Consider the following 15,162-nt stretch of genomic DNA (forward strand, 5'->3'; position numbering starts at 1 on the left):
ATATAGCACATTTTATAAACAGAGTTTCTAAAGTGCTGGACAGGCTAGTAAAATAAAAGGTAAAAATAAAATACAATAAATGAAGGTACAAATTGAATTTAATCCAAAACTAAAAGGTCGAATAGGAAACAATAAAATCTCAGATTGAATCCTAAAGCGAACAGGCAACCAATGCAGGGAGGCCAGAAGGGTTCTTGACCTCTAGAACTGAGTGCGTCCCTCGGGTCAATAAGGTTTGTCACCCGGTGCTAAAGCCTTGTGTATACTATTCGCTGGCAAGCAAAGAGACGGACTCGGCAGTCTTCTGTAGGAAGACGAGCTGGCGGTCTTTTGTGATAAGGCGGACTTGGCAGTCTTTTGCAATAGGGCGGACTTGGCAGTCTTGTGCAAGAGGAAGGAGCCATTTTGACGGGCTTTCCTTTGTAAAAGACGGAGTTGGCGGTCCTTTGTAATGAGGCGGAGTTGGCGGTCTCTCGCAGTAAGACCGAGTTAGCAGTTCTTTGTGCAAAGACGGAGTTGACGGTCATGCTAGGCTAGGAAAGGAGAGCCTCCGCGGTTAAAGACCTTTTCGGGGTTTGAACGCGAAAACGTTTTCAAAGTACGGATGAGTGTGTGAATGGGAGATTTTGTCACTAGACAGGTCTTCATATTAATGGGTGAGAAAAAGAGTAAGTCTTTGAGGAAGCAGAGGCAAGAATTCTCCGCCCTCACCGGGGTAGAAGCTTGAGAATTACCTCAAAGAAAAGTTCATTACTCTCTCACTGACAAACAACCCTGTTGTTAGTTTTCCCTAGGAAGCTCATCACAACAGGGACTAAATTATTCCCAAGATGGGAAAAAAAGTGGAAAACCACAAGTCAAAAAGGAACCAAAAGCTATATTCAGCATGACTAGGCTTGTCTTAACAAATACAACCAGAACCAAATGATGAACCAGTAGTATAATTACAAGTACACCTAATAAAACTAAATGCATATGAAGGAATAAAACCAGCAATAGAAGATTTGTTAAAAGCTAAAGTCTTAGTAGAATGCGATAACCCACCATGTAACATCCCTATTTTCCCAGTTAGAAAAAGTGTCACTCTCTGTGGGATGGAGAATGATACAGGACAAGTTGTAAATCAAACTGTGGTGGCAAGAGCACCTTGTGTGCCTGACCCACACACATTGTTAAATTCTTTACCAACAGATGTCACATGGTTCACCATAGTAGACATCAGTAATGCATTCTTCTCCATTCAAATAGAGAAAGAAAGTTCAGGTTCGCATTTACGTTTGCAAAAAAAATAAAAAAAAAAAAATATATATATATATATATATATATATATATTACGTACACACGCTTACCACAAGGATATTGTGAAAGCCCGACAATTTATTCACAAGCAATGATGGCCAGTATGTCCACGTTTGAACCCCCAAATGAAAGCCAGATATTATTATATGTAGATGACATCCTACTAGCGTCACAAGATAGGAAGTCATGTGAAGAAGACACAATAGCCTTATTACACCATTTAGCAAAAGAAGGCCATAAAGTGAGTAAAGACAATTTTGTAAGCAATCAGTGAAGTATTTAGGGCATCAGTTGACAGGACAAGGGCGAACCATTCTAACAGACAGAAAACAAGCAATCTTAAATGCAGCTAAACTACAAACGAAAAAACAAATGATGTCCTTTTTAGGACTCACTAATTATTGTAGATGTTGGATTCCAAACTATGCACAAATAGTGTCACCATTAACAAACATAACATATAAAACAGACTTAAAAATGACAGCACCCTTATAGTGGAATGAGGCAGAAAAAGCATTCTGTGCTTAAAAAAAAAAAAATAATATATATATATATATATATATATATATATATATATATATATATATATATATATACTGGTAGGAAGTATATATATATATATATATATATATACTGGTAGGAAGTATGATTCTAGCACTACCTGATTACAGCAAAACATTTATACAAACAGTAGATTGTAAAGGTCTTTACATAACCTTGTGTGCGGGCTGTAATAGCAGCATCTATAGCCGTGGAAACAAGTGCAACCATTGTATTATTCCATCTACTCGTACTGAAAGTACCTCATGCAGTTTCCACCCTGCTATTACAGACTAACGTGACATTTTTGTCTCCTGCTGGACATCTGTCTTGCATGGCAACACTTTTGTCCCAACCACATTTAACACTTGAGCGATGCACCACGCTCAACCCAGCTACCCTTCTACCACTCCCTGAGGAAGGCCAACCACATGATTGTTATGAACTAACAACACAAACTACAAAGTGTAGACCAGACATATTAGGTCAGGCACTAACAAAAAGAGGAGATTTTGAAGATGGTTCCTTGAAGAAAAATAATTTTGGACAAACAATAACAGGCTATGCAGTTGTTACACAAGATATGGTGTTGAAAGCAGAACATTTACCATCCTCTTATTCTGTGCAAGCAGCAGAATTAGTAGCGCTTACAGAAGCATGCAAATTAATGAAAGGTCAAAAGGTGACAATTTATACTGATAGCCAATATGTATATTGAACAGTACATACCTTTGCACAATATTGGCAAAACAGAGGTATGATAACATCAACGGGAAAACCAGTAACTCATGACGGATTACTAACAGCATTACTAGAAGCAGTGCAATTGCCAAAACAAATTGCTGTATGTAAATGCATGACACATATTACAAATAATACTGATCCGATATCCTTAGGAAATGCGTTCGCTGATAAAATGATAAAACAAGCAGCACTAAAGGAACTGAACCATCTTAACACTAAAAAATTACAAGTAGACTTTGAGATTCTGGCAGACATGCAACAACAGAGTCCAAAGCAAGAAATTGACCACTGTCTTAGGAATAAAGCAACCCTGGACAAAAATGTTAATATGTCGACAGATAATAAAACAATCTTGCCAAAAAATTTGCATAAGTGGGACGCTATTTTGAGCCATGGTTTTACACATGTCTCAACAGGAGGGATGTGCCACACTATTAACACCCACTTTACTATGTATGAATTTAATTCTTATTCCAAAAAATTTGTAGAGCGTGTTTAACGTGTGCAAAACACAATGCCCAGGGCAGCTTGCGACCTCGGTGTGGCCAATTTCAAAAACCACAATATTTATTTCAAGTAATACACATGGACTTTATTGTTTTATAAGTGTAAAAAGAAAACACTGACACTCTTCCAAGTGGGAAGAACCTTATCAAGTATTGTTAACGACATTGACGACATTGAAATTGCAAAAAGAGGTACATCAATCGCATTGTAAACTAGTCATTGTTCGGGAGTCTGACAAGGAAGGTAAAGACCCGTCTGTGACGCAGGGGACTTCAGAGTCCTAGACTCTGGGGCATCGTGCTGAGCAGTGAAGGTTATAGCACATACCCTTGGCCAGAAAACCCAACAATGCATCCTGGTTTTGAGGGCACTGTAGCAGAATGGCACAAAAATGAAACAGTAACCAAAATGTCCCCCGGCTTACCAATAACTATTGTAGTCGGGTTAAGCTATAAATAATATAATAATTACTAAATGTTTATTTCTATATGATTATTGTAATGAATCCAATAGTAAAAATGGAAGGCATCACCATCATGAAAACAGATGCATCAGTAGATTTTTAAATGTTAGTAGCTACAGGTTTTTCAGGAACTTTTAACAACTGGGTTTTAAACATTGAACAAGCAGCAAAAAGTGCAGCAAACTATGTTAAAAATATTAGTTGTGTTGCATGTATGACCAGGACCCCACTTCTCCAGATTGTACCAGCACTGATCAATGCTACTTGAGTCCCTGAAGTAATGACAAAAATGTCCACACTGTCACCATCATGTTTGTCACGGTTTGTCATGCGGGTGTTGCGATGCGACCCCAGGTTGCGGAGATGAGGAGAATGGTGCAGGAAAAAGCTTAGCTTTATTTTTAAAGTTCGGCAAATGCAGCACTGGCATAAGACACGTAGTAAAACATGCAATGAACCAACAAAAACTAGACGCACCCGGCTGAACTAAATACAAGAATCAAATTGGCAACAGGTGCGCGTAGAACGGGAAAGTAAAAGTGACGAAAGGCAGGACAGACCAACACAGGAAGAACAACAAAATAAAAGCATGAAAGCAGGAACTAAGGCAAACAACGTGAAAACAAAAACTGTCACAGGAGACGATGCGGATTGTGACAGTACCCCCCCCTCAAGGACGGATCCCAGACGTCCTAAAATGTCCGCAAACGAAAAGGGAAGGGAGGTGGGAGGACTGGAGGTGGGCTGCTGGCCGGACCTCTCCGGAGGTCGGCCAGGGCGGCAGGGCCACGCAGGAGGGCGGCCTGAAGGGTGAGCAGCCCGAAGGGGACCGGGCTCCTCTGGAGGACGCCCATGACGGCAGGCCCAGCGGAAGCCCTGGATGGACCCCTCTGGGGGGCGGCCAGGGTGGTGGGCCTGGCAGGGGAGGCCAGCCCGCCGTGAAAGAGGTTGCGCCGGAGGAGGCGGCGTGGCGTCCTGCCGTGGTCTCAGTGACGCCGGAAGAGGAGGAGGCGCGGCGTCCTGCCGTGGTCTCGGTGACGCCGGAAGAGGAGGAGGCGTGGCGTCCTGCCGTGGTATCGGTGGCGCCGGAAGAGGAGGAGGCGTGGCGTCCTGCCGTGGGATCGGTGACGCCGGAGGAGGAGGGGCAGTCCCGCTGTCTTGGCTGGACTGTGGAAAAGAGGAAGAGGAATGTGAGTCTTGGTCCGGAGGAAACGTACCGGGCAGCACATCCCGGTTAGCTGGAAGAACCGGTTGCGCTGGCGGTCCGGCGGGCTGTTCCTCCTTGGGCGACCAGCAGAGGGCATCATCCCCACACTCCACAGACGAGGTGTGACGTGTGTCCTCCAACGCACGGCTGGTCGTACTAGCCCCCCCTTCCGAAGGCGGATTCCAGACGCTGTATGCCGCTGGACGAGGAACCAGGGACGGGAGGAGGGGGAACTGGAGGAGGGTCTTGAGTTCCGCCTGCTCTGCTGCCCGGACCAGGTCTAAAAAAGACCGCAGGCGGGGTTTGGGCACTGGGGGGGTCTGGAGCATCAAGCCGCTGGACACGGGAGCCAGGGAATGCTGGGGCTTGGGGCTGCACGGCTTGGGCACAGGGGGAATCCGGGGAGTCACAAAGCTTGACACGGGAGCCGGGCTTTGGGGAACCTTGAGGCTGCGCGGCTTTGGGACAGGAGGGATCTGGGCCGTCACACAGCTTGGCACGGGAGCCGGGGTTTGGGAACCCTTGAGGCTGCGTGGCTTTGGGACAGGAGGAATCCGGGGAGTCACGCAGCTTGGCACGGGAGCCGGGTTTTGGGAAACCTTGAAGCTGCGTGGCTTGGGCACTGGGGGAATCTGTGGCGCCATGCAGCTTGGCACGAGAGCCGGGGTTTGGGAACCCCTTGGGCTGCGTGGTTCGGGCACGGGGGGGGAAGTGTGCCGTACTCCTCTTCGTGTTGCACCGGAGGCAACGGGAATCCGGAAGAGGGCGGCGGGAGATTGACGTGCTTGCATGGAGTGGGAGCCTCTTTGCGCTTGGTCGCAGGCTGGCACTCCAAAGCACCGTGAGCGGGGGGGTGCGCCCCGGCTTGGCGCGGAGGTGAGGGAGGAAACGGCTTCGCCCGCTGAAGCCTTGCTGGAGCCGGCCGAGACGCGCGTTGGCGTCGTCGCCGGGCTGGTGTGTCAGCGCCGTGTCCGCGGTGCACCCACGCCATGGGTATCAGCGTGCCGTCCGGCCCCCACACCATGTCCTCCAGCTCCTCCGGAGTGAACTGTGCGCACTCCTCCTCCATTGCCTTGAAAACCTGCAAAGTCCAGAAGTCCATCTCCGCGAGGTCGTCGTTTGGTTGGTTCATTCTGTCACGGTTCGTCATGTGGGTGTTGCGATGCGACCCCAGGTTGCGGAGATGAGGAGAATGGTGCAGGAAAAAGCTTAGCTTTATTTTTAAAGTTCGGCGAATGCAGCACTGGAATAAGACACGTAGTAAAACATGCAATGAACCAACAAAAACTAGACGCACCCGGCTGAACTAAATACAAGAATCAAATTGGCAACAGGTGCGCGTAGAACGGGAAAGTAAAAGTGACGAAACGCAGGACAGACCAACACAGGAAGAACAACAAAATAAAAGCATGAAAGCAGGAACTAAGGCAAACAACGTGAAAACAAAAACTGTCACAGGAGACGATGCGGATTGTGACAATGTTCAGAATATTAGAATGTTTTTGTCGAGAATGTTTATATGATATAAACACTATATTCCCAGTAGTCAATGAGACAAAAAGGCCCCCACCATTCTCTACTAAAGTAGCCCGAGCAAATTTCACCAGTGTACAGCTAAAAGGAACCGCAAAGAAATGTAGGTCACGTTGAGTTCAAATATTGTAGACATGTAAAAAAAATCAAGATACCTACAACACAGAAGGAGGAAACACACACCCATCAACTTAGTACTTTAGAGCAGACGTGTGATAGTGGTGCGAGGACGAATACCTCGATGACATCGTTTATAACATGAGCGGAACATGTGCAGTAGTGACATTACTGATTCCAGTATCTATTTACCCTATGAATGTTGACATGTTACTAAATGCTATCATTGAAGCAGATAAACACCACATCCCAAACTACTTCCAAAGGAAGAGAGAAGTTCCAGCCCCCGACTGGATGATGCAAGACAATCCCACCGACATCGATGCCATCAGCGTGCCACGAGGGGTACCAGACGAATACAAACTAGTAAATCAGGTTGCATCAGGTTTGGAAAGTATTATCCCATGGATAACAGTTAACAAAAATGCGGATAGGATTAACTACCTCCACTATGACATACAAAAGCTTGGGAACTACACCGAGGCCGGACTCACAGCAATTGGAGAACAACTCCATGCCACGTCACTCATGGCCTTCCAGAATCGCATCGCCTTGGATGGACTGCTGGCACATCAGCAAGGAGTGTGCGCCATGCTTGGCGACCAATGTGGCATGTCCATCCCCAACAATACAGATTCCACAGGAATGCTGTTGCGTGCGATTTCTGGTTTAAAGGTGCTAAACACCAAGATGAAGGAACACTGGTGTTGACACTGAGATGTTTGGTGACTGGAGAAAACTTTGGGGACAATGGTCTCCTTATGTGATGTCCGTGCTTATTGCACTTGCTGTTGCCCTTCTTTTGTGTGCCTTATGTGGATGTTGTATCCCTATCTTGAAGGTTAGAATCACATGGACTGTGAATTTAGCCATGGCACCAATGACAACAAGGTAAATGAAATGTACCCCCTACTGGTGGCAGGTGGCAGCGATGACAGTGACGACTCAGATAGCCATCATGGACATGCCCCTGACTTGTTTCCTGACCAAGACAAGTGCTTTGAGTCAGACGACGAGAACACTTCCGTTCAGGTGTAAGCACAATTTCTGACATAGATGACCTGCTAGGTGAAAACCGAGAGGAGAGCCTAGGAGGGACTGCAAACAGATAAATGTGGGATAAACAGGAGGGAAATGTTAGAATAAAATGTAAATTCAATTATTATAGTGTTAAGTTATCACCCTTATATCCGTTTGCTTAGACCAGGGGTGCTCATTAAGTCGATCGCGATCTACCGGTCGATCGTGGGTCGATCGCGACGTGACATTAAAAAAATATCATCCTCGCATCAATGCCGTCACTTGATTGATATACAGGGCAGCCATTCAGATGACAACTGAATGTTGCCCTTCGGGCGACCAATCAAATCAAACAACGTCTCCAAGTGCAGCAGAACTTACGATGTCAGCCTATCATCCATCCCCGTTACTTGATTGACATACAGGACAACCAGTCAGATGACAACTGAATTTTGACCTTTAGGTCACCGCTCATGCGTAAACAGCGATGCAAAGTGCTAAGCTAGTCGGCGAATTGCGTCAGATTTCAAGCCCTCGCTAAAGTTTATGGTCACTAAAATGAGTGAAGGAGCTGGACCAAGTAAAAAGGCAAAAACATATCACTTCCATACGGAATGGGAGGTGGACTTTTTTTTCACAATGTCTTTTTCGAAGTGCGTTTGCCTCATATGCCATTCTACCATCGCAGTACCAAAGAAGGGAAATGTGGAGTAATGTGGAGGTAATTACAAAAAATGTTAATTGTTAATTATGTGTGTTTTGCAATATTGGCTCATTTGGTTATGTAAGGTACATCAACATACATTGTACGTACAAATAATCCTCAATACATTTGAAAATAAATAGATGTTTTGCATTTTCTTAGCTGACCGCTTGATCCACAGCCATCTGGACGCCTTTTCTGCTGCGTCAGTGATGTTCTTGATGGCTCTTTTGTTATGCTGACCCTTCACTCCCAGCATCTTGAGTGCTCTAATGAGAGACTGGCCTACAAGATCTCTGCACCCGACCTCGATGGGGTTGCATCGGGTCCTCCATCCTCTGCTTCGGCATTCGTCTGCCAGCTCCTCATACTTGGCCCTCTTCCTCTCAAAGGCCTCCTCCATCCGGTCTTCCCAGGGAACAGTCAACTCCAGCAGGACCACTTGCCGAGTTGTTTCTGACACCAGGACCATGTCTGGCCTGAGAGTGGTCACTGCGATGTTCTCTGGGAATTTGAGCTGTCTCCCTAGGTCGACTTTCAGCTGCCAGTCTCGGGCTGTTGCCAGCAGCCCCCCTGCTTGACTCCGGCACTGCTTCGGCTTCTCCCCAGCCCTAACAAAGACAATGGACTGCCTTGTTGGTTGATGGTATTTACTGGTGGAGATTCCTGTGCTGATGGCCTCTGCAATGACCCGCAGTACTTGGTCATGGCGCCAGCGGTAGCGCCCGTCCCCCAGTGCCCTTGGGCAGCAGCTGAGGATGTGTTCCAGTGATCCAGGACTCCGGCAAAGAGGGCAGAGATGATTCTCCGCCAAGCCCCAGCAAAAGAGGTTGGACGGACTTGGGAGCACATCGTACACCGACCGGATGAGGAACTCAATCCGGTGTGGCTCAGATCGCCATAGCTCTGTCCACGATATCTTCCGGTCAGCTGCCTCCTCCCATCAGGTCCATGCTCCCTGCTGCCGCATCCCTACTGTCCTAGTACAGCGGGCTTCCTCTACCCCTGCTCGGACTTCCTCCTGGATCAGCTGACGCCTTTCCTTTCCCTGGGCCTTGGTGAAGTGAGGTCTTTGGTTGCTGCCAAGGCCTGCCCGTCCGGAAGCCACTGTACCTACCAGCTCACTCGTCGTAAGCGGGACTCAGCCTGGTCTCCCGCCTCATGAGCTTTCCATTTCCTGCCAGTTCGTACTTCTATGCCAGCCGAGGAGACTTTGATGTCATTAGAGTCCCTATACAGCAGCACCTCTCTTGCTCGGTTGACCATAAACTCCTCCATCAGACTACTGAAGGGCAGTTTCAGCTTGTTGCTCCTCCCGTACAAGGCGATGGTGCTGAGGCTTCGCGGTAAGCCCAACCACCTCCGCAGGAAACAGCTGACCTTCCTCTCGAAGCCCTTGACGGTGGTCAGTGGCACATTGTAGACCAGCAGCGGCCGGAGTAGGCGTGGCAGGATGCCGTGTTGGTAGATCCAGGCTTTAAACTTGCCTGGTAATCCTGACTTATCCACTGCGGTCAGCCAGGTTCCCAACTCCTCTGATGTCGCTTGGAGTGCTCTGGTGTCCTTCAAGGTACAGTCACAGATCTTGCCCAGGCTCTTAACTGGCTTCTCCCCCACCGATGGAATCTGGGTGCCTCCGACTGAGAAGCGAAACTGTTCTGTGACTTTCCCTTTCTTCACCACCAGAGACCTGGATTTGGCTGGCTTGAAGTTCATCCGGGCCCAGCTAATGAGACGCCCCAAGCCTTGAAGGATCCATCTACAGCCCGGGACTGATGTTGTAGTCACTGTCAGATCATCCATAAACGCTCTGATGGGGGGCTGCTGCATACCAGAGCGGGTGAGTGGACCTCTGCACTCCACCTCTGCTGACTTCACCAGCATATTCATGGCCGAGGCAAACAGTATCACTGAAATGGTGCATCCCGTGATAATGCCCTTCTCTAGCCGATGAAATGCAGATTTCTTTTTTCCGGAAGTGACTCTCAAACTGAAGCAGCTGTAATAGTCCAGTATGAGGTCCTTGATCTTGCCTGGAATGTGGTGTCTGTCAAGCGAGGTTTCCACCAGTTTGTGTGGGATAGACCCGTAGGCATTGGCAAGGTCAAGCCACAGGACTGCCAGGTCTCCTTTGCCTTCCCGTGCCTCCCGGATCAGCTGGGTGATGACTCCCGTATGCTCGATACAACCTGGCACCTTTGGGACAATAGTCTTGAGTGTTTTGAAGCAGCATTCCAAGACGCTGACCAGCTACTCCCAACACCACTAATCTTGCAGGTGCCTGGGAATGTCAGCAGCAACCTTGAATAAGTTTCATCATGCAAAATGTGCCAAGATAAGAACACATGCACAAAAAGTAATTATTCTCACATACACACACACACACACACATAGACAACAAGTACAGCTTGTGCAACTGCTTGCTTCCCCCTCCCCTTAGAGTTGCACGACCATGTATTAGGGACCTCCTAAAGAAAATAAAAAGAGAGGAGCATGAATGGCATACTCAGAGTGGAGCGGCATGTCACTGGGTATGTTGTTTCACTCTCCTCGCTGCGAGTAACTTTGAATTTTGTTGTCTGTCTCTTCTGTATTTAAGTGTTTTTACAAGAGTCACAGGAGTTTGAACCTGACAGGGACTCTCAATTCACACATGTGTTGGACTTTGGACTCCGTCCCTTGTATGACCATTTTTCCCCATTGACAAACTGTTTTTGTGTTGGTGCCAGATGCACAGCTGGCACTGTGGCTAAGCTGGTCAAAGTGCCTGTCTAGTAAACAGGAGATCCTGGGTTCAAATCCCAGTGCCTGGGTGCTTGGTCAGTGAAACTTTGGCAGCTGATTTCTGAACCATGTACTTCTTTTTGTCACTTGCCCTTCAAGAACGAATTGACGTTGCATCCACAGCTGACATGATTGTTGTGGATCCCATTACGCCAGAAGGTGCTTGAGTATGACATTGTGATGTTTTGTCATTCAGCGCCACTTTGCAGAGGCTCATCCACTTGACAGTTGAATCTTTTTTCTCTTACAGTGTGTCCCCACGTGGCATTGGTGGTTCAGTGGTAGAATTCTCACTTGCCAAGCGGGGGCCGCGCGCGTGTTGTTGACATTTGCTGCCAGGCAATCAGGATGCGACACAGACGTCAGACAAGCAAAGAGACTCGCCTGCCACGCGGGCATGATTACCATTACCATTACCATCTATCAGGGATGGCAACTGAATTAAGAATCAATGCCAGAAACCTGCCACAGGATTTCAGATAATGTTTTGATGCAGACTGGTCATGATGCCTCTGAAGTTCACCAAAGCAGACCTGACTTAAAGTGACTACACTTCCAAAGTTCCCAGTGATGACTGAACCTCTCGCCCCTTGTTTCCCTGAGAAACTCATATCTTCTATTTAATTATTGAGAATTGTGTTTACCCACAGTCCTGGAAGATCGCAAAGGTGCTAGGTCGAAAAGGTTTACTTAAACAAGTTATTCCTTGTGTGCTGTTGTAGTCTCTGTCACGCAATTGGTCAGCGCGTTTGGCTGTTAACTGAGAGGTTGGTGGTTTGAGCCCACCCAGGGACTCTCAATTCACACGTGTTGGACTTTGGACTCCCTCCCTTGTATGAACATTTTTCCCCATTGGCGAACTGTTTTTGTGTTGGTGCCAGATGCACAGCTGGCACTGTGGCTAAGCTGGTCAAAGTGCCTGTCTCGCACTGTATCTTCAATTTAATTATTGAGAATGGCGTTTACCCACAGTCCTGGAACATCGCAAAGGTGCTTGGTCGAAACGATTTACTTCAACAAGTTATTCCTTGTGTGCACGGTCATCTCCTTGGCCTTCTCGGTGTTGAGGATGAAGGAGCAGAAATCTTCTGGCATAGTGTACTTGACCACAGAAGGAGGACCAACTGAGCTATCCAGGCCTTTGTAGAATGAGGACAACTCACAAACTAAAATCTTCTGGCATACTGTGCTTGACCTTGCAGAGAGGAGAGCTTCTTCTCTGGCTCTGAACAAAGGCGGTCGCATCTTTCCCCTCTCCTCCCTATTCCTTATCTTCCCTGCTTTGTTGTCCCTTGGTACTTAATGGAAACGATGTGAGGTGCCTGGCTTTTAACTAGCTGTGGAAAGACTTGTGTAGCCCCTAACACTAACCACGTGTCTTCCTCCCATGCACATGTTGCCAGCTGATCCTTGACATCAGCAACATTTTGGTTCTAGGACAATGGGGTCACCTGCCCCCATTGGTCTTTTCCAAGCAGTCACGGTGGCCGAGAGGTTAAGGCGTTGGACTTGAAATCCAATGGGGTTTGTCTGTGACGCTTTGGTTGGGCATTTGTTGCTGCCATGCTGTTTACCTTGTGGTGGAGTACTGTTGGTTATGAGGGCCGGGGTGTTGTCGACGGGGGCTTTTGTTGTTCTTTCACGGTCCGCATTCTCTACACTGGTGGTCTAAATTTTGGGTAGAGGATAATGGGGTCCACTGTCCCCATTGATCTGCTTCTTGCAGTCTCGGTGGCCGAGAGGTTTGTTGCCACTCTGCTTTGACATGCTGTTTTCTTTACCTCTCCCCGGTCTTTCAGCGGCCCTGTCAAGGGTGTTTCACCGGTGGGTGGTGTGATGTTGGATATGGGGGCCAGTGGGTGTTGCCTTTTTGTTGTTCCTGGAGCACATAAAGAAGAGTGGCCAGTACGGGGGGTTGAACCCATGACCTTGGCGTTATTAGCACCACACGCTGACCAACTGAGCTAACCGGGATAACGGCAGAGAGCATGGTCATACGTGTGGCTAAAAGTTTGCTAAAAAGTTTACAGTCAGAGTTTAAAAGGGTGATCGGTCTCCAGTTTTTCAAGTCGGTCTTGTCTTTAGTTTTGTAAAGGAGTGTCACTATCCCCACTCTAAAACTGTCAGGTAGTCGGCTACTTTGGTCAAATTCATTAAAAACAGTGAGTAAGTCTGGTGCTAAAATGTCCCAAAAAGTTAAATAAAATTCCAAGGGAAGTCCATCCTCCCCGGGGGACTTCCCTTTCTTAAAAGCCCTGATACATTTATTTAACTCTTCGTGACTAAAATCCTGTGTTAAAACTATGTTTTCATCCACTGTTTTTTCCATAAAATCTAGTGCTCTTGAGATGGCCTCTGGGTTTGTATTTTTGATTTCATATAGTTCTTGGTAGAAGAATTCTACCGTTTCAATTATCTCATTTTTTGTGATAGTGGGGGACTGCGTCCGCGCTCTCCCCTGATCCCGTGTTTAAAACAAGAGGCAGGTGCAGCGCCGTGCCGAGCTCCTTGGCTTGCGAGTGCAGCCGGACTCGAGCAAGAAACGACCAGGCCAGCACTGCCAACGCTTGCTGGAAAGGTCTGCCCGTCCGCGGGAGACAACCAACCAACCAGCCGAGAGGCCGATCTGCTCTCAGTCAGGAAACCTCAATGAAAAACGGCAACCAGGCAGAGAAAGGGGCGTCGGCCAAGCGCCTCCACTTTACCAGCACACCGGAACCACTGGCCACAGTGGACCAGGTGGCCGTCAGAAACAACCGTCCAACTCAAGCGGAAGCGGCTCAAATTGCTGTTGTCGCTCTCAGCGGCCTTCCCAGCCGCAGAGGCAACTGCTTCGGATCTTTATGTCCAAGGAAGGCAAGCAGCGACACCCAAGATGGAAGCCACAACATTGTGGTTCATGGTAAACCTACCCGCACAGGCCAGCTCCTGCACTTTGAGTCCCTTCGCCCACTGGAACCCGAGCCAGAAGCGCAAACAAGAGAGCAGAAAATACCGGGTCACTCACTCACCGAGGGTGGCAGACGCACAATTTACAGGCTCTGACCGCCTGTGGCTATCCCACGTGTTTTTTTTTTTTTTTTTCCTTTTTTTGTCATAGCCAACACACAAAGGGCCACCAAACCCGACCCTGAGAAGCCAAATGGAAGACGGAAAAGCCCCTTATGCCACTGGTTTGTGGAGGAAACTTGGAAGGCCTCCACCAGACAAGATCATCGTGTCAGATTCCATCCAGCAGTTGATCAATGCGACACTCACAGGGCCCCGGGAAGCGCGCACGAAACCTGAGCATCAGGAGCCGGTGGGAGACTGCAGGAGGCAAGGCTGACAAAAAGTGGCTGACACCCTCTGGAGACCGGCTGCTGCGAGGGAAACGGGGTCCACGGAGTGCGCAGACACAGTGCCCCGCTACCACGAGCCATTTCCTCTGCAGAATTACTGCTCAGGGGGCACCAAACGTGAGCACGTTCAGTGCATTTCTTTCAGCATCATCCACCAGATGCACCCTGCCAGAGTCTGCTGTTGCTGTTTATACAAGAAGGAGAAGTGCACCGTTCCTGGAAGCGCTGCAATACCAGGTCGATGCGTGGAGCGGATGGCGCAAGCCCCAATCGCAGCTCCCTGTTCCAAAAAGCAATTTAATATTTAGTCCCCTGTTAAGATATGCCTTTATTCGTCCCTCAGTGGGGAAATTTGTATATCTGTTGGGGGACGTATCAGATATTAAACTGATAAGAACAGATACTACACTTGATCTTAGCCAAAAGGCCGAGAAGCGATGCCGATGGGCGCTCGTAGGGGAGGAGGGCACTTCCGGCATGACAAGCTAAAGGACCGGTTGCACGCATGTTCGAATAAAATGTAGACGGAACAAACATAGCGTCAGTTATCACCCTTATATCCATTCGCTTAGACAATAGAAAGTGTTTGAATGTGCTGAAGAAGAAATGTGCCCGTGACCCTGATCAGAGACCCCCAGCGAGCCCCAGGTCCTGGAGGTGCCTGGAAGCGCCAACAGCGACCCTGCAGATGTTCACGTTAATTCTGCAAGAATGTGTCAAGAAAAGAACTCGTAAAACAATGAAAGTAATTACTCTCACAGACACACACACACACACATAGACAAACAAACACAGCTTGTACAACTGCCTCCCCCCAGTGTTGCACGACCATGCCGTAGGGGACCCCTGAAAGAGAATAAAACGAGAGGGGCGTGAACTGCATATTCACAGTGGAGCGGCATGC

General features: G+C 48.0%; 2 pseudogenes; both read right to left on the reverse strand.

Moving 5' to 3' along the window:
- Nucleotides 1-7,717: 7,717 nt before the first annotated feature.
- Nucleotides 7,718-12,907, reverse strand: LOC131119360 (uncharacterized; annotated as a pseudogene).
- Nucleotides 12,908-14,458: 1,551 nt separating this feature from the next.
- On the reverse strand, nt 14,459-14,697 carry LOC131119404 (U2 spliceosomal RNA; annotated as a pseudogene).
- Nucleotides 14,698-15,162: the final 465 nt, after the last annotated feature.

Source organism: Doryrhamphus excisus, unplaced genomic scaffold, assembly GCF_030265055.1.
Source record: "Doryrhamphus excisus isolate RoL2022-K1 unplaced genomic scaffold, RoL_Dexc_1.0 HiC_scaffold_26, whole genome shotgun sequence".
NCBI classification, from domain to species: domain Eukaryota; kingdom Metazoa; phylum Chordata; class Actinopteri; order Syngnathiformes; family Syngnathidae; genus Doryrhamphus; species Doryrhamphus excisus.